General features: G+C 34.2%; 1 protein-coding gene across 5 annotated transcripts in view; it reads right to left on the bottom strand.

Moving 5' to 3' along the window:
* The window catches only part of Lrp1b (LDL receptor related protein 1B), a 1779935-nt gene that overhangs the window by 1152758 nt on the left and 602213 nt on the right, over window positions 1-24964 (bottom strand). The window lies entirely within an intron of this gene.

The following is a 24964-nucleotide window of genomic DNA, read 5'->3' on the forward strand; positions in this document are numbered from 1 at the left end:
GAGTTTAGACAACATCATTTTTTTTTCTAAATTCCCCACACCAATACATGGCCAAATACCTTAGAAACTAAATAAATACATTTTGAATAAATGAAGTAATAAATAAATGAGTAAACATAATGTTACAATAAAGCTGGAAAAGCACATATGTACAGGGCAACTTAGTCCAAGAAAATCTTCTAAGAGATAAGATGCCTCACTGAGACTCAAAAGATGAGCAACCACTTTCTGGGTAGAGAGGAACAAGATCTCATACTAAAGGTGATTCAAGTAGTGACAGTGAGAGACATAAATCCAAAATACCTTTGAATAATTGACAACTGATCTAAGAAATATGAATTTAGCTGAAAATCCACAGTGCATAAGAAGAAAGTCTAGAAGAAATAGCAAACTGAAGAAATATGTAAATTACGACTGCCTTACTAAGGAGAATGTGATTCACTCAGTAATTAAATGAGAGACTGCTTATTCAATTTGCACTTAAGAAAGATAGTTTTATCTACTAGATTATGGATTGCACAGGTTAGAACAGTTGATCAGAAACAAAGTGTGAGGTTATTATTTTAACATACTGAAATTTCCTTATGATCAAAACTAAATCAAAAGTGGTTGAAATGGATAAAAGTAGTTAAAACTTGAGGTTGGTTAAGAGTGAAAAATAATTTGAACTTCCTGACTTTTTTGGGGTCGAGTGAAGGGGGAAAAAATATGTCACAGTATTGTACCAGGAGCCTGGTTTGTATGAATGGGATACAATTATTTAAGATAGACAGAAGGAATAGCAGGTTAGGATAAAACATGATGAGTTCAGATTTGGACATGAGCTTGATATGCCTGTGGGGCATCCATGTGAAATATGTAAGAGATATTCAGAAATAGATACCTAGATTTCAGGAGGGAAGGAACAGGAACAATGGAGTCATGGTCAAGTTGGTGGTAACTGCAATGAATAGGATGATTCAGAAAGATGGTAAAGTAAGAAGAGCAAAGCAGAAAATGGAATCCAGGGAAGAACAAGAGCTTGAGAATTGCTGGTGTAAAGACAGAGAAAAGTTTGGGATGTAGAATTTTAGGTGGCCAATGGGGTTTAGGCAACTCAGGATACAGTAGAGTATAGTAGAGCTTAAGATTAGCAGCTAAAATCTGTAGATAGAACAAACAAAGGTAAAGAGCATTCACTGTGAATCAAAAAATCAAAGTGTTTGTGAGTTGATTTATTTTCCTCCTGCAGGAAACTGGGCTGTGAAAGGAATGAGAACAGGGCCAGCTCCTGGATGATAAAGGTCATCTAATATTAAAGGCATGGCCTAATACTGGGTCCCAGGTTTAGCACAGGCTTCCATAAAATAAATGAGAATCGAAGGCACTGGAGAATGAAATTGACCAAATTATGTTCTCTGCATATTACATAACAATGAATCTGACTGATTTTTAATTATAAGGAAATGACAAAAATGAGAATAAATAAATAAATGTGGAAAAATTTCCAAGACATTGCTTGTTTCGAAGGATTTCTGCTTTTCTTTTGAAGCTTGCATCAGAATTTTCAATATAGACCACAGAAAGAGCTTAGGGTGGCCTGGCTCATCGTAACGTGGGCAGTGATGGAGCACTGATAGTCAAGGAGAATAAGCTCCAAAAGCTGCTGTTCTTGCCAATTCATTTAGCCCATTGTCATTCTTTTTAGAGCAGGAGGAGGGGCTCATCTTTTTTGGTACAAAAATAAGACATAACAGTAGGCCACTATAGCTAGTGTATGCACTCTCTGTCTTGTGTAAACATGACTTTTTTATTTTTATTTTTTTTTTTAGGTTGAGTCAGTATTGTTTTTAGCACACAAAAAAGGGGAAGAAAATCCATGAACTGGTTCCCCAATGCATTTGTTTAAAATAATAAAACCTAAAGAAATCAATATTTAGCCGAGAATTATTGTATTACATGCAGGCCATTTGCCTTGATGTTTGGACACTCTAACCATTTATTAAAAAAGAACAACTTTTTCTTCAACATAGAAAAGAGTTATTTTAGAGAAATGGTCCCATTATTCAAGGTACTTCCTAATACACTTTAGTGTGTGGTACACCGGTTCATGTACAAGTGGACCTAAATGGGTAAATTTTTCCAATTGCAAGTTGTATTCTTTCCACATTTGTTTTTCTTTCCCAGAGTAAGGGGTAGAGAAGTTTACCTCAGTTGCCAGTGAACAACTGCTCTTAAGAATCCTAGAATCAACAAAATATCAATTCAGAAACACCCTGATACAGAGTATTGATTCCTAATCACTAAAGTTGAGCTAAATGTTGCCTCCCAGAACTGACAGAATCTTGGATTCAACACCTATATAACTGACAAAGTTCCCAAAAAACTTCCTCTTATCAATTTCTATAAGTGGCAGTATATGTTGAATGGATTACAGACATGTCTTTAACTTAGACTATAGAGACACAAGTTTAAATATATATATTTACATGAACTTAGAAAGGGATATCTTGACCTATCTCCTAAATAAATTGGAAGCTTTTCATACAGGGCTTCTGTAACCTGGTGTAACTGTAATCATCTCATAGATTCTGCTATTATTCTGTTCACAATAGAAAACAATATTCTGGAAGGTACTTTATTTCTTATTGATCTCAGAATTCCTAACCAGACTAAAGCATAAAAACAAATATATATACTCAGAAACCTACATTTAAACTGGTTTCTAAAATTTTGAACAATGTTTTCTCAGGTTCTTCTTGCAAGAAATTGACATTAAATTTCATTCCATTCAGGTGACTATTTCTTTTTTTAAAAAAATGCCAATCTAGTTATTATCCAAGGTAATCAATTTTCCCCTATTGCAATTGCATATTAAAGTCTTTAGCTTTGTCTGATTATAATTATTCTCAATAAATCAAATGCTAATAACAGAATGTTTTTTCCCCTCCTGTATAGATGATTTCACATAAAGGATGTAAGACAAAAGCATCCCTGATGTATTTAACAAAAAGAAAGAAGGCCAACATACATGACAGAATAAGCAATTCAGTGGTTGGGCCACAGTAAATTGAGATTTGGTCAAATAAGGAATGGCTGGATTATATAAGGCTTCATATGTCCTTAGGGGCTTTAGACTTTATTTTGATGTAATGGGAAGCCTAGGGATTATGTATTAACAAGATAGTAATACATCTCGATATAATCAAGTTCTTAAAGAACAAGGTACACGGTTTGTTGAGAATAGACTCTGCAGTGACAATATATGAATAATAGAGACCTTTTATATGGTTACTGCAGTCTTCCAAGTACAAGGTAATTCCGGTTTAAAACTAGATAATAGCAAACTCTTAAAAAGTGGTGGATTTTATATATATTTAAAAGATAAAGATAACATTTCCTGATGAACTCAATATAGTAAATTAAAAAAAACATCAGGGGTCTTTCTAATATTTTTAGCACGAGAAACTGAGTTACCAACAACTGAGAAAGAAAAAGCTATTAATATGGCAGTTCTGAAAGGTGGGAAAAAGTCTTGGATGTGTTCAGTTGGGGATTTTTATCACACATTCAAATGGAGATTTAAGAAGGAAGTTAGATGTATATGTTTGGAATTAGAAATAAAGTTAACTGGGAGTCACTGGTACACAGATGATATTTAAAGTCATGACAATATGCGATTTCTAAGAGACTGAATGAAAAAGGAGAAGGCAACTGAAGAAAGAAGATTATTTAAAGAGAAACACTGGAATAGTAAAGAAGACAAAGACAAGTAAGTGAACTAGGAAAAAATTAACCAAGAGAATTCAGACGTGTCCTCAAAGGCAAGTGAAGAAAGTGAAACAAGGATATTTCAGATACTACTATTAGAGAAATTTGTTGTGATTTTTAAAAGTGTTTATATTAATACATTTCAGTCATACACGTTCGGGGTGTTCATTATAACACATTCATATATGCATGTAGCACAATTTTGTCAATTTCATTCCCCAGGACTTCCTAGTTCCTTCCCTCCACCAACCTATTCCCTCAGTCCACTGTCTCACCTCTATTTATTTTTTCATTGGTACATTACTATTATAATACTTAAAAGTAAGATTCACTGTGACATATTCATACATATATATAGCACAATTTGGTACATTTCACTCCCTGTGATTTCCCCTTTCCTTCTTGCTCCTTCTCTACTATTCTCCCTTCTAATCAAGAGGAAAAGCTTTACTTAAATTGGTTGACTACGTACAAAGCATCATCCTCCCCAAATGGGTAGGCATTATATAATCCATTGAGGGCCTGAATAGATCAAAATGGCAGAAAATTTACTCTTTGCCTGACTTTTTGAAGCTGGGACATGGATCTTTTCCTGCCCTGACAATGAGACTCATAGCACCAGTCCTTCTTGTTCTCAAGCTTTTGGACTGGAACTATAATTAAATGCTATCAGCTCTCTGGTTCTCAGGACTTCGAACTTGGAGTATTTCTTATGCTAAAAATTCTCCAGATTCTCAGGTATTTTTGTTTGGATTGGAAATGAGTCACCAGCTTTTCATTGTCATTATCATGAAGATCAGATCATGGGACTTCTCAGCCTTCATAAAGACATGAGCCAGTGCCTTGCAATCAATCAATCTCTCTCTCTCTCTCTCTCTCTCTCTCTCTCTCTCTCTCTCTCTCTCTCTCCCCCCCATACACACATACATATACACATCTGTGTGTGTGTGTGTGTGTGTGTGTGTGTATTCTATTGGTTGTGATTCTCTATACAGTCCTGACAATAAAATAAAATGACCATATCTTATGAGAATTCTGCAGTAATGAGAAATGGATCAATGGATCGTGTAGAAGAGAGAAAAGAGAAGAACCAGAGCAATATTTAATTAGACCAAAAGGATTAAACATACTATTGGTCTCATATTAGTCTATACATGGTTCATTTATAATAAAGGGTAGAAAGCAGAGTGGTAGATGTAGGTGACAACAGTAGATTATGGTAATGAGAGTCTGTATATATTATCTTCTCAATGCTCCAATTTTATTGTGTATATGGGAAAATCATCAATTGAAAGTGAGTTTAGACAAGAGAGTCTTAAGAAATGATGAGAAGATGTGAGATATATTTCAAGGACAGTAAATTAACCAGGAATGCATATCTTAGTTGAAAATGTTAAGGACAAAACAAAACAGAGGTATGTGGTAAAGAGTGAAAGTGAAATTAATTTGCATGTCATTTGCTTTCCTCTTTGGGTTCAGCTCTGCAGGCAGTAAAACAGAATAGGTGGAGAGCTGGTTTTAATTAGGATTTTGTCTTTGCCGAGTGAGTATGTGGGAGTAAAAGAGTGGCCAGGGAGTTCAGGGACAAGGCGAGTATCGTGGTTATGTGATAGACCTTGAAATTTAAAAAAATATGGAGACAAGTCCAGGACATAAAGATTGTGTAAGCCTGTGGAAAGCTGGGAGCATAAATCAATAGAATGCTTTTGTGTATTGTTGGGGTGGAAATGCACAAGGAGTAACCTAGAAAATTAGGCTGTAGCAGCCAAAGAGAAGGTTGTATAAAATTGAGATACAGAGCATTTGGGAAAGTCTGGACTTTAGAGAATAATAATTAATACAGGTAGCTGAGATTTGGTCCAGAAGATAAATGGCTGATGTGTTAAAACATTATTTAAAGTTTTATTAAATTTGATAAGAATTAATACAGAAGTAATGTTGAAGAGAAAGAGCTATCATAATTAAGAAATAAGAGGGAGTGGTATAGGGATCAGTAGATGATAACGGCAAAGAATAGCTGTGTATAAAGTGACATGATATTAGGGAAGGAGAATGGTTTACATGCAATCATGAAGGAAAAGGAGAATTATTCCAGCTCCAGGCCCAGTAGTAGGATAATTGTTGGAGAAAAAAAAATTCATATGTAAGTTCTGCAGAGGAAGCAGGGAAGTCCGGTGTTCTTTATTGAGATTTGGTGGTACTTTTGATAGATTGGTAGGGTAAATAGAGTTCTATAAATAATAAACTTAACCTCCAAATAATAGAGTTTCAAGGGCACAGCAGGAGACTGAGGACCAAAGACAAAACAAGGGTATGCAGTGCCTTTTTGATTATTAGTTAAGTTGTGATAGGCACACATGGGGGAGAGAGCATAATGATTCAAGGTGACCGAAGTGAGTTGTAGAGAACAGTGGTTTCCTGATGTTTCCACTTTATTCCTAATGAACAATATGAAAGGCACAGGGAGGGTGGCAACAGAAATGCAGGCTCAATTCTTTGATTGAAGAGGTGTTTTAGTCAGCATTTTCGCCACTGTGATCAAAAAGACCTGATGAAAACAATTTGGTCTCACAGTTTCAGGAGTCTTAGTCTAAAGACAGCCAGCTCCATTCATTACTCCTGGTCCAGCCTAAGGCAGGACATCATGGCAGAAGGCTGTGGCAGTGGAAAGCAGCTCAGACCATGATGATTGGGAAGCAGAGAGAGATTCTCTTCACCTTGGACAAAATATAAACCCTAAAGGCATTTCCCCAAGCACCCACTTCCTCTAGCCATGCCCTGCCTGCCTACAGTTACCACTTAATTAAACCCTGTCAGCAAGTAAATGCACTGATTAGGTTAAGGCTCTCGTAACCCACTCATTTTACTTCTGAACTTTTATGCTTTGATTCACACATTCAGCTTTTGGGAGACACCTAATCTAAACCATAAAAAGGAGTTAGCAGAAACAGCTTCATTTTTTTTCCTGGACTGGGCCCAACTTGAGTCAATAAAAACCTTTTCTTCATGAAGGGTTTAAAGGGCTTATGGTCAATTGTAAACAAAAGTGACCAAAAATTACAACTTGGAAAAATTACAATGGGCTTCTTGATTATTTAATAGCCCAAGGGGCTCACATAATAATAATGTGATTCTAAGAAAATTATGTTTATCCTGACTGTAATATTTTCTCTAAGTGATAGACAAATTTATAATTAATCTATGACAGCATTTCTTTGAGTTAGTCAAGTTTCTGGTCTGATCATGGCTTCTTTAAGTGCAATAAGGTATTTTTATAAGCACAGTGACCTCAGGAGTTTACAACTACCTGATAAATAGCTGGCACTACCCATAACCCCAAGGGCAGGAACCATCTGGATGTCCTCAGGGCCCAGGGCAATGACTGGCCCATATTGATTATATTTCTACAAATATGTGTTCAATAGGTAAATAAAAGAATGAGTAACGCAATCACATTTTTGAATAACATGAAAATGGAATAAATATGAAAATGAAAAAGAAAGCCTCTCAAATATCAAAATACCCTCCTCTTCTGGAAAAAATAAGTCTGTTTTCCACACGAGTTAGTTCCCATTAAGACACAGTTTGCATCATATTACCGCAAAGATAACATAAAGATATAGAAGTAAATCATTTTTCATCATATAAAATAGTTTACATTAGTTAAATCAGCTTTGGAAATTTTTTTTCCTCTCAAATTATTTCTTTGTAACCTGGGTCAGATTAATTCCCTGCATTCAAAGCACAAAAACATAATCTTTAATGTATACCAGTTTTAGACCCAGTGACTATTAACTGTGGCAACTTTAGTCTTTAGGATCAATTTGTCAGGTTTCAATTCTTGAATAAAGTTTGTATAAATCAATTTCCACCCTCAGAGCCTTCTCTCAGGCATACAATGACTTGTCTTTTATTTGCTAGAACACCCATACATACATATTTCATTTGTAGTTTCTGTTCTATTTTATCTATTGTGATTAAATTAATGGCACCTAGCTACTAAATTGGGCCTCCCTGGAAGTAAGTTTAAAATAATTCCAATTTAATTCCAACAGTATCTAAAACTGAATGTTTACATGATTTTTAAACACATGTGCAATCTGCAGAAGGGAAGCACAGGTCTCCTTGATGTAGTTCAACTACAGCTTCATATTTGATCTTTACTTAGAATATATAATTCTCCTATTATACAATAACAATAGATTAAGGTCGGGCACAGTGACACACTCCTTCCTGTACTCCCAGTGACTTGGGAGGCAGAGGCAGGAGGACTGCGAGTTCAAAGTCAGCCTCAGCAATTTAGTGAGGCACTAAGCAACTCAGTGAGATCCTGTCTCTAATAAAATACTAAATAGGGCAAGAGATGTGACTCAGTGGTCGAGTGCCCCCTGAGTTCAATCCTGGGTAACCGCCGCCCCCCGCCCCAAAAAATAATAGATTAAAATACCCATCTACTTCTTATATTTCTGAAAAAAAATGAGCCTTAACATACAGAAAAAGAAAATTTAAGTATCTATGTTGTGCCTTGTGTATTACCATATTAGCAGCAATAAGTTTCCTAAAACCAAAAATATAATCATTTGTCCAACTGGAAAGTAGACAACATATAATTTAAAATGTTGAGTTTGAATGGCTATTGCTGAGTAAAACATGATCCTACACATCATAGCAATTTGTATCTATGACACAAATATATTTTGTAATTTTTTGAAAGATATGGGAAAACTTCTGAAATAATTTTCCAGTTTGGACTTTATTAAGATTGGAATAGAATTATATACCCAGCTATATTGAGTCAATAGTAACAAAACCATGCTTCTGTGACCTAATAAAAGAGTCCGATGGTATTTTATTTAATATTCTACATCACTAAACTAAAAATCTTCAGGCAGTTCTTGTTTAGATTAGCACTATTGCACAGTAGATATGTTGTTTCTTGGTTATATGCAGTGAAATAAAAGAAAACTTCAAAGAGTTTCAACATCCTAAGTCACTCACTAAGTGTTAATTGCCTCTTCAAAAGAATGATTACATATTCCATCTGTATTTGAATAGCAAAGAATTGTCGTAATTTTGTACATTGGAAATATTTATGCTTGTTTTGGGAATTATTTCTCACAAAAACTATTATATGTCCAAAATCATAGATGACAAATGAAAATAGAAAAAGCTTCAGAAGAAGTAGGGAAAATGTATTTTAGTAAAGAAAAAAAAAAGCTTAGCAATCAACTAGCAAATGCTTATATTTCAACAAGAATAGTTTAGGAAATAAACAAGTGAAAAGACTATTAGATACCCCAGAAAGCATATCTGTGTATTTACACATTTTAAAGGGGAGCAGTTTTTTTCTACCAAAGTAATTATTTTAATTTGCATGAGGAGACAATGATATGTAAAGAGTTTAAAAATGCAACTTATATTTTCTATATATGCTTCCAGTTTTGCTTTGTTTTATTTTCTTTTCTAAGTTGAGGGGCTGTGAAATCCTGTGTGATGTACTAACTAAATACAGTGATTCCAGGTTGGTGCATATTGCTTTCAGCCCTTTGGTAACACTTGTCTTCATCTTCTGGCTACTGAATTACATGAGTTGTTAATACCAAACAAGCCAATCTGTCCTGCCTAGTTTATGCTCACAGGTCTTCTAAACTTCAGTAGCCTGTTGAAAGAAACTGTTAGTTTTATATTTAGAGGTTTCCTATTGCTCACTTGCCCTCTCAAAAGGGAAGCACAACTTTATAGTGTTATGGGTTTACCCTCATTAGCAATCAGAAAAAAAATATATATATATATGGGTAAGTTATAGGTTTAGGGAATTCAGTATAATCACTAATAGTTTTATTTCTAACTTTAATTCATCTATGAACTTAAAGATGAAGGTGAAAACCTTCATCTTCTCTTTTTAGACATGCAATGGCATCAAGTGATATTATGAATGCTATCTAATGAAATGTTTTTGCTATACCTTTTGTTAACAAGATCTGGTCCAATGCCTATAATATGCCTACTTACTCTTTAGAACTATGTAGTAAAATTGGCTTTATTAGTTGGGATCTCACACGTAGAGATTTATGTGTGAATGTAAAACCTGTTAAAAGTAATCTCTGGACGGGATTCAGAGTGCAAAGTAAACTAAAGAATGTTTCGAAGCAGAACAAAATAGGCTTAGAAGTGTAGCTCAGTGAAGAGTGTTTGTCCACCATGTGCAATTCCCTTGGTTCCACCCCCAGCACTGCCGAAAATGCAAAATAAAACAAAAATAAATAGTTATTAGAAAGTTGAGTGTATGTTTGGTCAATATGAATTGGCTTAAGAAAGGAAAATAAAACAAAATAAAATAGAAAATTCACCACCAGAAAGAGAGTAAGAACTATTTAACATGGCTTCACATATTTAATAAGGTTTGGCAGACTCAAGATATTAAAAATGCATATACAATAATAAGCCACACAGTTAAAAACAATGATAAAAATTGATGGCTTATCAGAGACATGAAATAATCATAAAGATTTTGAACTTCATACTAGTTGTTTTGTAGTATCCAAGTATAAATCTGAATTTCAGGCATAAAAATGAGAATGTAATGCTGAAATACATAAGATATGCAGAGGAAAAGTAAATAATGAAAAGGACAAAAAAAGAGAGAAAGGGAAAATAGGAGAAACAAAAGGGGAGAGATGGCTGTGTGCAAATCTTTCTTCCATAAATCACTTTAATTGGGGTGTCCTGAGGTATTAGGGAGCTGTCAAGGCCTCTTCAGCAAGTGTTCTCTGCATATTCATGTAGGTATTTGGGAACTCTTTGCTACAACATAGCATGGATTTTTTTTTCTTATACATATCAGGTATTCTGAATATTTGAACTTCTTTATATAATTTTATATCTGGAGGAAATCTTAATAATATTATCCAAACATGCCATTTTACTGGTGATTAAAGCAACCGTGCTAATTAATGACCTATTTTCCTCAGATTTTACCATGAATTTTATTAAACATACTAGGACTCAACACCCAAATGGTGAGTGATCAACATTCTGATTGCTTTACTGAAATGTAGCATAAAGCAATAACAGCATGAAGCACTTATGTCACATAAGCAGTGACATACCTTCTCCAGACACATTTTACTTGCCTATAGTTACTACCATATCAGCCCTTTACACAAACAACTGTAGGTTAAAATGAGAGACATGCTAGTATTGTTCCATTAGGTTTCTGGAAAATTCCTTACAAAAGGGGATGACTTTCTTGGTAGGAATATTTTATTCTTCTGTCTTCCTCCTAGAATGTAAATGGGATATTTAGAGCTGAAGTGGCTATTTTTATTATTATTATTATCATTACTAGTAGTGTTAGTCACCATTTCATTGTTCTGACCAAAATACCTGACAAGAACAATTAACAGGAGGAAAAGTTTATTTGGCTCATTGTGTCAGAGGTCTCAGTCCACAGTCAGCTGACTCTATTGCTCTAAGCCTGAAAGTGAGGCAGAACATTAATGGTGGAAGTGTGTGGAAGAGAAAAGCTGCTCAGCTCTTGGTAGCCAGAAGGAGAGAGAGAGAGAGAGAGAGAGAGAGAGAGAGAGAGAGAGAGAGAGAGAGAGAGAGAAGCCAAGGGCATGTCCTGAGTGACATACCTTCTCCAGGTACATTCTACTTGCCTATAGTTACCACCCAGAAATCCATTCTAATTATTAATCTATCAAGTAGATAATCCACCACCTAGGTTATAGATCTCATAATCTAATCAGTTCACCTTCCAATATTGCTAGATTGGATATCATCTATTCAATACATAAGCTTTTCAGAGCACACTTTGTATAGCTACCATAACACCATGCTACCTGTGGGTAGAAGATAAGAGACAATTTTGGAGCATAGAAGTAAAGAAGCAGTCTGGGACATGGGTCATGTCATGGAATCACCTTGCCTCTATGTAATGTCTACTTCTGGACTTCACAGATTTTATATGCCAGGAAAATAAACCTCTATTTGTGTTACCAGTCTTTTTTTCCCAGCCAAACACAATTCCTCTAATTTCTCACCAATGTGACATACAACGCAAGGCAATGCTCAAGATTAAAAAAGAAAAAGTACAGCACACAGACATTATGATGGTCAGTGACAGTGAGCACTAGTCAGATACTTAATAAACTGTATCTGGGTTAGTTGGAGGGTATGATAGAGGTTTGGGAAATAAGGCTATGTGGAAAAATGTAAAAAAAAAACATGATTAAGATACAGAAATACAGAATCTGTTGAGGGGAAAAAGCTAAAAACAGCTAGCTTAGTGAATTTTATAATACAAAATGCTGGTATATGCACAAGGAACAAATTGTTAGGTATTGACTGCATTTCTAAAGAAATGGTTATTAGAATTCCTCTCCCTGGAGGCCTTCCAAATAGGGTAGAGATAGCAATCTGTGTAGGGAAGTTGGGTTTAATCCAGCCTGAAGGCAGATGGATGAACTGGATGACCTCTGAGAGTCCCTTCTGGTCCTATTATCCTACAGTTCTATTTCACATGGAGAGAAAGTTATTGCTGCTTCTTTATTTGTAGTTATAGTCATCAAGAAGACCTTTGCTTCCCTTCTGCATACTGCAGATATTTCTAGTAAACAAGAAGTCACAAAATGGAAAGGAGCACGTCACTTTTGGTCAAATACAGAAGTGAGTTTTTCAAACAAAGTGCACATTGTTTGTTTGAGGCCAATGATTCCAGCATTCAGTCAAGGATATGCCACCTCCCTAGGTAACTCCACAATACAGTTCCATGCACTTTTACACTCCATCTCTCCCACAGGACTACCCCTGTGCTTTTCATCCCTGCAAGTTGATGTGTCCTTGTGGTCAGGTGAAGCGACCTAGGTAGGAGTTAAATATAAGTGTCTCCCCCCCACCTACACACACACACACACACACACAAACGAGAAAGAGAGAGATAAAAGGTGAAGTAAAGTAAGGCACATTTTCATTGAAAAGCTTATCTCAAAGGGCAAGTTATACTGATTTATAAAGGATTCCTAAGATTTAGCTCCAAACATATTTTCCTAAATTCCGCACATTCTGTTTTGTCTAATGGATTTATAGAAATAGGATACAAACCTGATGTACTGAAAAGGAACAAATGTCATTTGGCTGGGAGTAGGACATAATAGTCAAAGAAAGATCATGACTAGTGGAAGTCTCACACTGATTTTGGAAACACGAACAAATGCAATGATAACAAGCAAAAGGCATGAAAAGACAAATATATATATATATATATATATATATATATATATATATATATATAATTCCAGAATAATCCTTTTAGCTGTGTATCCCACTCATAAGTTAGAAAAATTCCAAGAATGCACACTCATACACATATACATTTTTATATACATTTCTAAAAAATAAATTTTACATTTAGTTCTATATTAATAAATATTTAGAAGGAATCATATAATCCATATAGAATAAACAGCATTTTTATACCTATTCATATTTCTTTCCTGACTTTCTGGAGATGGCTAAACTAACATTTAATAACTAACTGAAAATTAGACAATGCATGTTCTTAGTGCTTCTGCTCTGAGAACATTGGAGAGTTCCCTGAGCCTCTTCTTGAAGGTATAGATTTTTTTTCTTGGCACTCTCTAGTTTCGTAACTATCCTGAATGAGAACACGCCACATGTTTCAGCTAATGGAACTGAAAAGTGCTCTTTAGGGCTTGTCACTCCCTGTGTCTAACACTCAGACCTTGGCTCACAGGAACACTGACCTAATCCTAAGAAGCTCGGTGAACAGAATGATCTCACTTTAGTTGGCAACGTTTGGTTCCCACAACCACAGGAGTTGTCTGGACTCCTCTTACAAATTCCTGTGGCAGGGAGAGGTCAGTAATTGCATACCATGCTTTTTCTTAAGCACAAGCATAATGGGAAGATAGAATACAAATTTTCAGTTAATACACATAAGTCTAAGAGGTTAATTTTTTTCTCAAAAGATTAATCTTTAATGAAGAGTGTGTCTCCACTCAAATATGCAAGTATATTTAGAAAATCTGGGGAAATTTAAAATACATACACATATGTCTCTATCTCCACAGGAGTGGAAAAGAAATCACTGTTTGATTTGACTCTGAAGGGCCCTACTATGATGAGCACAGTAGTTACCACTATCACAGTCGTCATATTTTTCTGAGCATCATTCAGTATATTGAGATAGTCTATTATGATGGCATCCTAACTTGTTCAAGCTGCTAGGAAAAAGGCTCAGTAGCTTAAACAATAAAATTTATTTCTCATAATTCTATGGGCTGGGAAGATCAAAATCCAGTAGTGGCCGACTTAATATTTAGCAACTGTTCTACTTCTTGGTTCATAGAACTAGGACTTATGCTATACCCTCACACAGTAGAAGGGGCAAAAGAATCCCATTGTATTAGGCATTGGTCCCATTGTATAAGACACTAATTCTAGGAATGAGAGTTCTGCCTTTTGACAATAATCACCTCCCAAATGCCCTGCCTCCTCATACTATCTTCTTGGTAATTAATTTGAAAACAAATTTTGGGGTGGCACACATTCAGACTACAGCAGATGGCTTTAATATGCATGTGATACAGTGGAATAGGATCTATTATATAAATGATAGCAATGAATTACAGAAAAGAAAGCAGAAGCAGTTTTTTTTTCCCCTCCAATTTTGATAAGATTAGAATCCAGCATTGAAAACACTGATTGAACTGGTTGAAAATACATCAAAAGAGATCCCAGTATTATGAGTAATACTAATGCATGAAATGAAAAAGAATTTTTAAAAAAATATTTAAAAGGAAAAAGAAAGAACTCTTGAGAATGACCTCTATGGAATCTTTAAGATTTTTCTAGAATTCCAAATTCTGTCTCAACAAACCTCAGTTCCTCCAAATATCTATGAGTTATTTCTCATCAGAACAGTATTATATTGCTATTTAGGCAAAATGTAAACTTTCTCCATTGAATAGGATCCTTCCACATCCCATTATGAAAGCTGGATTCCTAAAGGTACATTTTTAAACTTCCTATTGTTACAAGGGGAGCTTGAGTTCAAAGAGTTAAAATAAATTTTCTTCCCCTTCAATATCCCCCACCAAATGAAAGCACTAATTTTTCTCAAGGGGACAGAGCTAACAGTCAGATTGAGACATTGAATTATGCAAGCTGGTTATACAGTCATTCAGCTTGTTGTTCACTCAGCACATTTTCTTCTGTTCAATCAATTAATAAAACTGACAGGGAATATATAGTTAGTTCAAAAATGTCTTTCAGTTGATTTTCTACGAGCCCTCTTGCTGCTTTGAGAACAGGTCAGGAAGGATGCTGAAGCATAACAATTTTATGCACTTCTCTGAGCTGATATGTTAAGGCCCACTAGTCAAAACTAGTGGATGAAAACTCAAGGTCACAGTGTTTAAACTTTGCTCTCAAACTGATTTTCTCTGCGACTCCTGAGGATACCATTCAACATCAGCTACTTACTTTATTTCCTTGATTTTTTTTTAAATATCAGACTTTTTGTGTCAAAAACCAAATAATGAATCATAGGGGATTTAGCCTCACATTTGAGGTTGAGTAGAGAGCTGAGTGATAGATTGTTATAATTCATACTTTTGAATAATACTGAAGAATCATATATTTTCCAAAGTTAAGAAACAAGAGAGCAAAACTTAGGCATTATCCAACTAGGTAGCATTTCACTGGCTTGCCAACTACGAAATTCTGGTTGCATGTAGTAAATACATCTTCCAAATTACTAATGTTTGTATGAAAAAGAATTCATTTAACATGACCCACCATGGTATTCACTTTGACTTTCACTTAAGGGTACTACATCCAAGTGACATATTCAAGAACAACCCCTGATACACATTGATTTGAGAGTCAATCAAAATGAAGAGACACGTGAATGTTTAGCTCAATGCTTCATGGTTATAATAATGTACATATTTACTTTCTAGGAATAAACTACCTAGCCTACTATAAAAGTGCAATAATTCTAGCTTTCATGCTTTCATATGCTTAATATTTAAACACTATCATATAACACCCCTATAATACTATTGAGAATATATCCTAGTATCATTTTTCACTTTCTTGTTCTTTACAGTTTTATGCAATGCATTTTAAGTAGGTTATACTGCATGCATCCTTTTTCTAATATAATTCCTCTATGTCTGTTACAACTTTTTTTTTTTTTTTTTTAGTCAAACTCATCTATCTCTACTCAGCATCCTATGCTTCGTTCTTATCAAGGAACTCACAACTCTCTTGAGCATACACTGCTTTCTCATGCATTTGTGCCTTTGTGTATGTAGTTCTCTATTTTTTAATGTTCTTCCTGTATTCATTTGCCTACTCAACTCTTAGAGTAAGATGCAAACCAACAATCAGGTCTCTTGGGAAATCTTCCTGTATTCCGGCAAGCAAAATTAGATCTTCCTCATTTTATTCTTCCTCAGCAATTTTTACCTGCCTCCCTTGTAACATGTGAATTCCATGAAAGCAGAAAATAGGACTTTCCATATCCCCAATACTCAGAATATTGTCTGGAACATTGTCAATCCTCCATAAAAACTTACTAAAACTAATGAATCAAATGAATATAGGGAAAACTGTACTGTGCTTCTACTGGCATATTTTAAAAATTCATTTTAGCCACATACCCTTAATCTTTTCCTACATTATTTGTTTTCCATCATATCAGGAAGAGTGAGGAAAAGATACAGATAAATAATGACTCCCATGGCTCATGAATATTCACATAAACCAACAATTTCAAAAGTGATAGAACATTTAGCATTTCTCTTCTCTATGGACAGATTATTATGGAAAGGAAAACCTTGTTTTCAATTTTTTTTTTTTTGTGTGTGTGTGTGTGTGTGTGATTTCACCCAAGCCTTCCTGTGGTACTGAGGATCAAACCTGGTGCCTCAGGCCCTCCAGGCAAGTGTTCTACCCACTAGCTGGACCCCAGCCCTACAGAAACTTTCTAAGAGTATAGTGCATTTGTAAAATAGTCATCACAAGAGATATGCACACCAAAGAATAAGTTTTATATTAAAGAAATCTCTAGTTCTGCTACTACAGATATTAGGCGAACCAACAGAATTAGGGATAGGAATGGCCTGTTTTTCCCTTGCATCTATTTAAAAATCAAAACTAACTCAAAATAGAGTGCAATTCAGCAACAATGAAAGGTTCATGATGCATCAGGATTCTAACCACAGAGAATACTGAATCAAAGATATAAACGTGAAAATAGTTTAGTTTTAAAATACTGTTTAAAGAGAGATAGAGAATATGAAATGAAATTTTAATGAAGAAAACCTCCTCTCTTCTTAAAAGGCTTCTGGTTTAGAATATTATAAACTCACTATAGGTTTATACATGATTTTTTGAATATTTACTTTTTTTGGTTTTCATAGCTTTTCTTATAAAACAGATTTGTTTGGGGCCTAAGAACAGAAATTTAGTATAATATTAACTTAATCAAAGGTATAAATCTTCCACAGAAGGTTTTCTTTCCAATCAACAAAAATATATTTTATTCTCTGAACATTCATCTACAATATCTGGTCAAATTATATATTTTTTTCCCCCAGAGGAGTACACTTAGCTAGTTATCTGTTTCCGTAAGTCAGCACATATAAACAGACAGTTAAAACCTGAATTCTAAAATTCTTCAACAAGGATAGCATCTTCAACAAATGGTGCTGGGAAAACTGGAAATCCATATGCAACAAAATGAAACTGAATCCCTTTCTCTCGCCATGCACAAAAGTTAACTCAAAATGGATCAAGGAGCTAGATATCAAGTCAGAGACACTGCGTCTGATAGAAGAAAAAGTTGGCTCTGATCTACATACTGTGGGGTCAGGCTCCAAATTCCTCAATAGGATACCCATAGTCCAAGAGTTAATAACAAGAATCAACAAATGGGACTTACTTAAACTAAAAAGTTTTTTCTCAGCAAGAGAAACAATAAGAGAGGTAAATAGAGAGCCTACATTCTGGGAACAAATTTTTACCCCTCACACTTCAGATAGAGCCCTAATATCCAGAATATACAAAGAATTCAAAAAATTAAACAATAAGATAACAAATAACCCAATCAACAAGTGGGCCAAGGACCTGAACAGACACTTCACAGAGGAGGACATACAGTCAATCAACAAGTACATGAAAAAATGCTCACCATCTCTAGCAGTCAGAGAAATGCAAATCAAAACCACCCTAAGATACCACCTCACTCCAGTAAGATTGGCAGCCATTATGAAGTCAAACAACAACAAGTGCTGGAGAGGATGTGGGGAAAAGGGTACACTTGTACACTGCTAGTGGGACTGCAAATTGGTGAGGCCAATTTGGAAAGCAGTATGGAGATTCCTGGGAAAGCTGGGAATGGATCCACCATTTGACCCAGCTATCGCCCTTCTCGGACTATTCCCTGAGGATCTTAAAAGAGCGTACTATAGGGATACTGCCACATCAATGATCATAGCGGCACAATTCACAATAGCTAGACTGTGTAACCAACCCAGATGCCCTTCAATAGATGAATGGATAAAAAAAATGTGGCATCTATACACAATGGAGTATTACGCAGCACTAAAAATGACAAAATCATAGAATTTGCAGGGAAATGGATGGCATTAGAGCAGATTATGCTAAGTGAAGCTAGCCAATCCTTAAAAAACAAATGCCAAATGTCTTCTTTGATATAAAGAGAGCAACTAAGAACAGAACAGGGAGGAAGAGCATGAAGAAAAGATTAACATTAAACAAAGACGAGTGGGGGGAGAGAAAGGGAGAGAGAAGGGAAAGCATATGAAAATGGTAGGAGACCCTCAATGTTACACAAAATTACATATAAGAGGTTGTGAGGGGAAAGGGGGAGGGAAACAAGGGAGAGAACTGAATAATAGCAGAGGAGGTAGAGAGGGAAGATGGGAGGGGAGGGGAAGGGGCATAGTAGGGGATAGGAAAGGTAGCAGAATACAACAGTCAATAATATGCCATTATGTAAAAATGTGAGTGTGTAACCGATGTGATTCTGCAATTTGTATTTGGGGTAAAAATGGGAGTTCATAACCCAAATGAGTCAAATGTATGAATGATGATATATCATAAGCTTTGTAATGTTTTGAACAACCAATAAAAAAAATACATACAAAAAATTAATAAAATTCTTCAGCAGTATTAGTTAAGCAATTATTATACCTGATGAATCATTGTTAAGTCATATATCTGCGCAAAAGAGCGTTCCTCATTTTATAGAATTAGAACTAAGATGCAGTGAAATGAATGTGTACATACACACACACACACACATCTCTCTCTCTCTCTCTCTCTCTCTATATATATATATATATTCATGTATATGCAGACACAAACGTTCATATATACTTATAAGAGTCTTTAATAAGGACACAATCATAATTTCATGTAAGCTGTAGATATCATTTGTTACTGTAAATAATATTACTCTCTTTGGATAATTACATAGTACTCATACCTATCAAATTATATTTTACCCCATAAAGTACAAATACTATGTTAACTAACAATATTTTTTTAAAGAAACACTTGTAGACCATTTATTCTTCCTAGGAATTGTTATTTTGCTTCTGAGAAGCATTAAACTTGACTTTGAAATCAATCAGTGTTAAAGATCTAGCCTTAACCTAACACAATTATTTAAATTAATCTTTATGAGAGGACATGCTTACATCTGGGATAGATTTGAGCCTCACTGATCATCTTAGCACAAATCAACACAAATAAAATAAAACAGGAATAAAAGGAGACATGCAGAGCAGTGAAATAGAACAGAGGAGCCAGAAATAAACTCAGGCATCTAGAGAAAACTGATTTGCAATTCAGGTGCCAAAACATACTTTTGAAGAAAACAGAGCCAATTCAAAAAATAGTGTTTTGAAGACTGCACATTTGCATGTAGAAAATTTGATCTAGTCCCTATCTCCTACACTGAACAAAAATTTACTCAAAATCAATTTAACACCTTAATGTAAAAACCTAAAAGTTTGAAACTACTAGAAATATCTAGGCACAGATACTGATTTCCTGTAAAGGTTTCTAAAAACTCCAGGAAAAAAGGAAGAATTAATATATGACACTATAACACATTAAAAAGCTTCTGCACAACATAGGAAACAATCACCTGATGAAAGAAGCAACACAGGGAATGGACAAAAATCTTTGCCAGCAGTTCAAGAACTCAAAAAATTTAACAACAAAAGAATGAGTAATCTAATCAATAAATGGGCACATGATGTGAATAGAGAATTCCCAAAAGATAATGTACAAAATGGCAAACAAACATGAGAAAACTCTCAACCTCTCTAACTATCAGGGAAATGCAAATCAAAACTACCTTAAGGTTGCATCTCACTTCAGTCAGAGTGGTTATTATCAAAAACAAACAAAAAAAAAAGAAAGAAAGAAAGAAAGAAAGAAAGAAAGAAAAAAGAAAAAGAAAAAGAAATGCTGGTGAGGTTGTAGGAGGAAACGGAACCTTTTTACACGGTTGGTGGAAATGTAAATTATTACAGCCACTATGGAAAACAATATGGAAGTCCTCAAAACTTACAGATTACCATCTGATCCAGCAATCCCACCCCTGGTTATATACTCTAAGGAAATGATATCAGCCTACAAGAGAGGCCAGGCGCATACCCCAGGTTTATTATAGCACTACTTAAAATAGGCAAGCTATGGAATCATCTTATGTGCTCATCAACATATGAATGGATAAATAAAATATGGCATACACACACAGGCACACAAACACACACAATGGAGTATTAACATCTATAAAGAAGAATTAAATCATGCCCTTTGCTTCAAAAAAAAATAAAGAAAGAAAAAAGAAAAAATGATTCCCTGAAAATCATAGTGACTGCTAGGGATATGGAAGGGGACCAGAAAGAGGAAGAGAAGCTAGGATAAGAGGGCAGAAGGGAGGGAGGATAGAATTGAAGCACTATATCTACATGTATAGAAATATCACGGTGAAACCCAGTCATTTGTACACCTAAGATATATTAAGGATTATAGTAAAAATTAAATGCAGCAGAATCTACTTTTAAGCTGCAGGAGTTTTGCTAATCAAAAGTGGTCTGAGCACACAAACCCAGATCTTCCTGGCTAACTCCCCTTCTTTATGTTTTTGTCTCTAGGCTTATTAATATTTCAAGTAACTTGATAATGCCCTAGTGAAGCTGTTTTCCAGTGCTTAAGCTTCACAGTGCTTCAGATGCACGCCTACAGGATTGGTCTCAATGTACCTTTCTTCATGGTTTTGTTTAGGGATTCTGCATGCTGAGATTCCCCTCTCTAGCATGATTTTAATTTAGAAAGGGATCAACAGTATTTTTCAATGGAACTCTTTAAAATGGGATAAGGACAAGATCCACTGATACAATAAAGTAAAAATAAAACAATCGACTATTACAAATTTGTCTTCACCAGTTTCTCCAACTTCCTTTCCTCCCACCCTTCCCTCATCCATTTGTCTGTCTTTTCTTACTATTCATCCTAGTAGCTGCAAGCTAATCTGTATCACTTTGAAATCAGTGTAGAATGAATAATAAAATAATAAATAGTAAAAGATAATATTTTTACTTCTGGAGACAAAAAACAGAGTCCTGAATATCTGAGCTCCAAGTTAGCTTTTAGGTTAATTCCGTTTTAGAAAAACTGAAATACATATAGGACTTAAGCAAGAAGTTTAAAAGGTTACTGATTTTCCCATGGTGAGTCATTATACATAATAAAGGCTGCCATTTAACCTTCGTCCATTTTGAGAAAATCTCTAATTTACAAATTGCTCCCAATGGGTTTTTAGCAGTTTACCATAATACTTTAGTTTAATAGATTAAAAATAAAAAGAAACATACAAATTTTAAATATTATAAACTTGGCATCTAAAATAAATATAGTAGAATTACTGACAACATTTTAGATGAATGGGGAAAAGTGAAGCTGTACATATTTGAAAAAATAATGCAAATAGCAAGTAAAATAATTGAAAATAATTTTAAAAATTCATATGCATAATTTCAAGGAGTTAGATAATATTAAGATAATTTTATTATCTTTAGATTACTAATCAAAAATACCAATTATGTATATTAGAGACACTGAGTTACATAGGAACCGGTTCAAAACAGAAAAAAAAAAGAATCAGAAGAAATAAGTGTGAATTTATGTGCACATTTGGGTATTTTGGGGTAAACTTTTCCTAGTTTACCAAGTTAGTTATAGTAAATTCTGCACAACCTTTATGTCCTTAGATCTAAAATGACATTGGGACTTTTTGTTTAAAAATAATCACACAGATTTCAAATACTTTTTCTAGTGACACAGAAGTTAGAATTATTTTATGTAGTGATATAAGGAGTTTCCATATTGTTTCAATGGAGTAATAGCAGGAATTTCCCAAAGATGATGATCACCTTGAATATTTGCATATATCACCATTTGGCACTGCAAATGTAATCTAACTGTGGCTCTTAGTAAAAAGAGGCTCTTCTTCCTTTATGTCCTTCTGAATATTAAATTAATGAATTATCTTTCAAATGTCAAATTTTAAAATAGCATTTTGATACATCTTAATGGATCTGGTCTCTGTTATTGATTTTGCTCACTTCTTCTAGAGACTTTGAATGATCCAAAGGATTTCTGTGGAAATACTCTGTATTAAGAGACCATGTATTTTATAGAATATTGCTTTATTCTCATGCGATTTAGATAGGGTGATAATATTACTACTTTGAAATGTTGTGTAGGAAGAGATGAAATTTTTGAAAATACAATGTAGTGATTTTGCAATTTCTTACTGTAAAAGTTTTACAAGCACATATTTATATATTGCTATACTCGTATACAAAATTCCATTTTTCTTTCTTCAAATGGAATGAGATTATGGAGATTAAAATATCGATGTTATGGAAAATCATTAATAATAGATATATTTTCATTATTTTCACTAGAAAGAAATTGATTTTTCTAGGAAACGTTCAGAAAATAATTCAGTTGATATAAAATCACTCCCAAGACCTGAATACAACCTCTAAAATGTTAAACTTTTCCCCTTATTAATTTTCATAAGGAATTCAAATATATCATCAAATGTACTTTGGATCTTTTACTGGAAAAAAGAAAGATATCTATTTTTGAAGCATAAGCTCCATGTATAATAATTTAAATTAGAATATGCATCTAGAAAGCAACAAAAAGGTAACAATGTAAAAAGAAATGATTTAGACAGAATTTTTCTGCAAAGTAACACAATTTTGAAATTAATCTGATTTCTTTCCTTATTGTGTGTCTATAGTAGATGAGAAAATTCCTTAAAAACTTGGCAAGGCTAATATCAAATTAACTATTTGGAAAGCATTGTTTTCATCAAGTATGACCAAAAATTAAGAGGCAGGTTTAAGGAAGGAAAGTAGACTTCAATTTCACAATGTAATTTTCCCAACAATTAATCATTTCTTATTTAAATACAAACTACATGTATATGGCAAGTCTAATGTTGCTGAAAAGATTTTATTTTTGTATATGTGTTGGAGGTACTCTACCAGGCCAGTCAAATAAACATAGTTCTGAATTTCTTTTCTCCATGCAGAAATATTTTGTTAAACTTTTGATTCTGGAATAATTATATATTTTCAGTTACCTTATTCCTATCATTCTAAATAGTGTACAAAGGACAGAAAATTAAGTGAAAAGTACTTTAGTTATGTAAATAGCAAGTAAAGATCCAAATATATTTGTCATTTCTAAGACCACCATAGGTAAAACTGCATAGTTACTTAGGACTTTCAAAACTCTTTCTTTGGTGAAATCCAGAAATATATAAAATACCAAAGTAGTATAATTAATGCACTAGCAAGTTAATATAGAAAAAAAAAGGTTGCCCTGTGATAAAAAAAATAAAATTTGGAACAGCTAGAAAAATAATTAGAACAGGAACACAGGATGGAGTATAAAAAAACTACATACTCTAAATCTGGCTCAGTCTGAAGTATATGCTGATCTTTTCCAGGATCAAGAAAAATACAACTGTGTTTTATTTTTGTTCAAATTCTTTGTTTTTATTTGAGTCTCCTATTTTACTATAAGCATATACCCTCATCTAGGAGATCACAAACTGAGTTTTATCAGAAAACTCAGATATATTTTCATATGATTCATAGCACTGAAATATGTTTAAGATATTCAAATTTGTATAATCTCTGAGAAAGTACTATTTGGCAATGTGAAGATTTGTTTTAAAAGCTTAGTCACACATATTTATCTGACAAACTTTCAATGAATGCAATAAGCAGCTTGAATTATATCTAAAGGGATAGAATTAAGTTCTATAAAATATAATTAATTTCTGAAAAGAAAATTAAACTCTTAAAATCCTATTAATTTGTAATTCTGTATTTTTGTTAAATTCTTTTTAATATGCAATTATTAAAAAGAATGCATGTCACAAAGTCTTTAAATAAAAATAAAATCTTGTTCTTATTACACATTTACTCATAACTGAAACTAAGAACTTGTTAACTCTTTACTTGTAAATAGCACGTGATCTTTTCACAGTTCAAGGGTAAGAAGCGAACGGGTAAAGAAGTGACCTGATGAAGACCAGGAACTTCCCAGTGGGAATCTGTCCACAGAACCAGCATTTTAGCATCACTTTGGAAAGAAGGGAAAGATGTAGGAACTCTGTTGATTTCTTTGGTATTTAAACATCCCCATTTCTTCAAATAATCTGAGATTTACTGCTCTTTTCCCAATATAGCACTTTGTCTCTGGTCTCAAATATAGTTTACTTTAGCCCTGAGCTGAGAAACTGCTTGCATGCTCTGACAGGGGCCATCTATGTTTTGTTTGGCCTGCACATCGTTCACTATGCAAAGTTTTAAACAGTAGTCTCTGATTTTGAACACTTTAAACATATAGAAATAAAGATCCTCCTGAAAAACTGCACCTTTGGTGCCTAGGACCTTTCCCCACATAACCACGATTAGCTTATGAATCTGTCCAGAGATCAGACATGGATGCCCAGATTCTTACAACTTCCTCTATTTCTGATCCCCAAGTGAGGGACAGATTACTCCTGACACCTTGCCTTTCGATGACATTTGTATTCCATTCAGTCTTAGAA

The sequence above is a fragment of the Ictidomys tridecemlineatus genome, chromosome 7, assembly GCF_052094955.1.
Source record: "Ictidomys tridecemlineatus isolate mIctTri1 chromosome 7, mIctTri1.hap1, whole genome shotgun sequence".
Classification (NCBI taxonomy): domain Eukaryota; kingdom Metazoa; phylum Chordata; class Mammalia; order Rodentia; family Sciuridae; genus Ictidomys; species Ictidomys tridecemlineatus.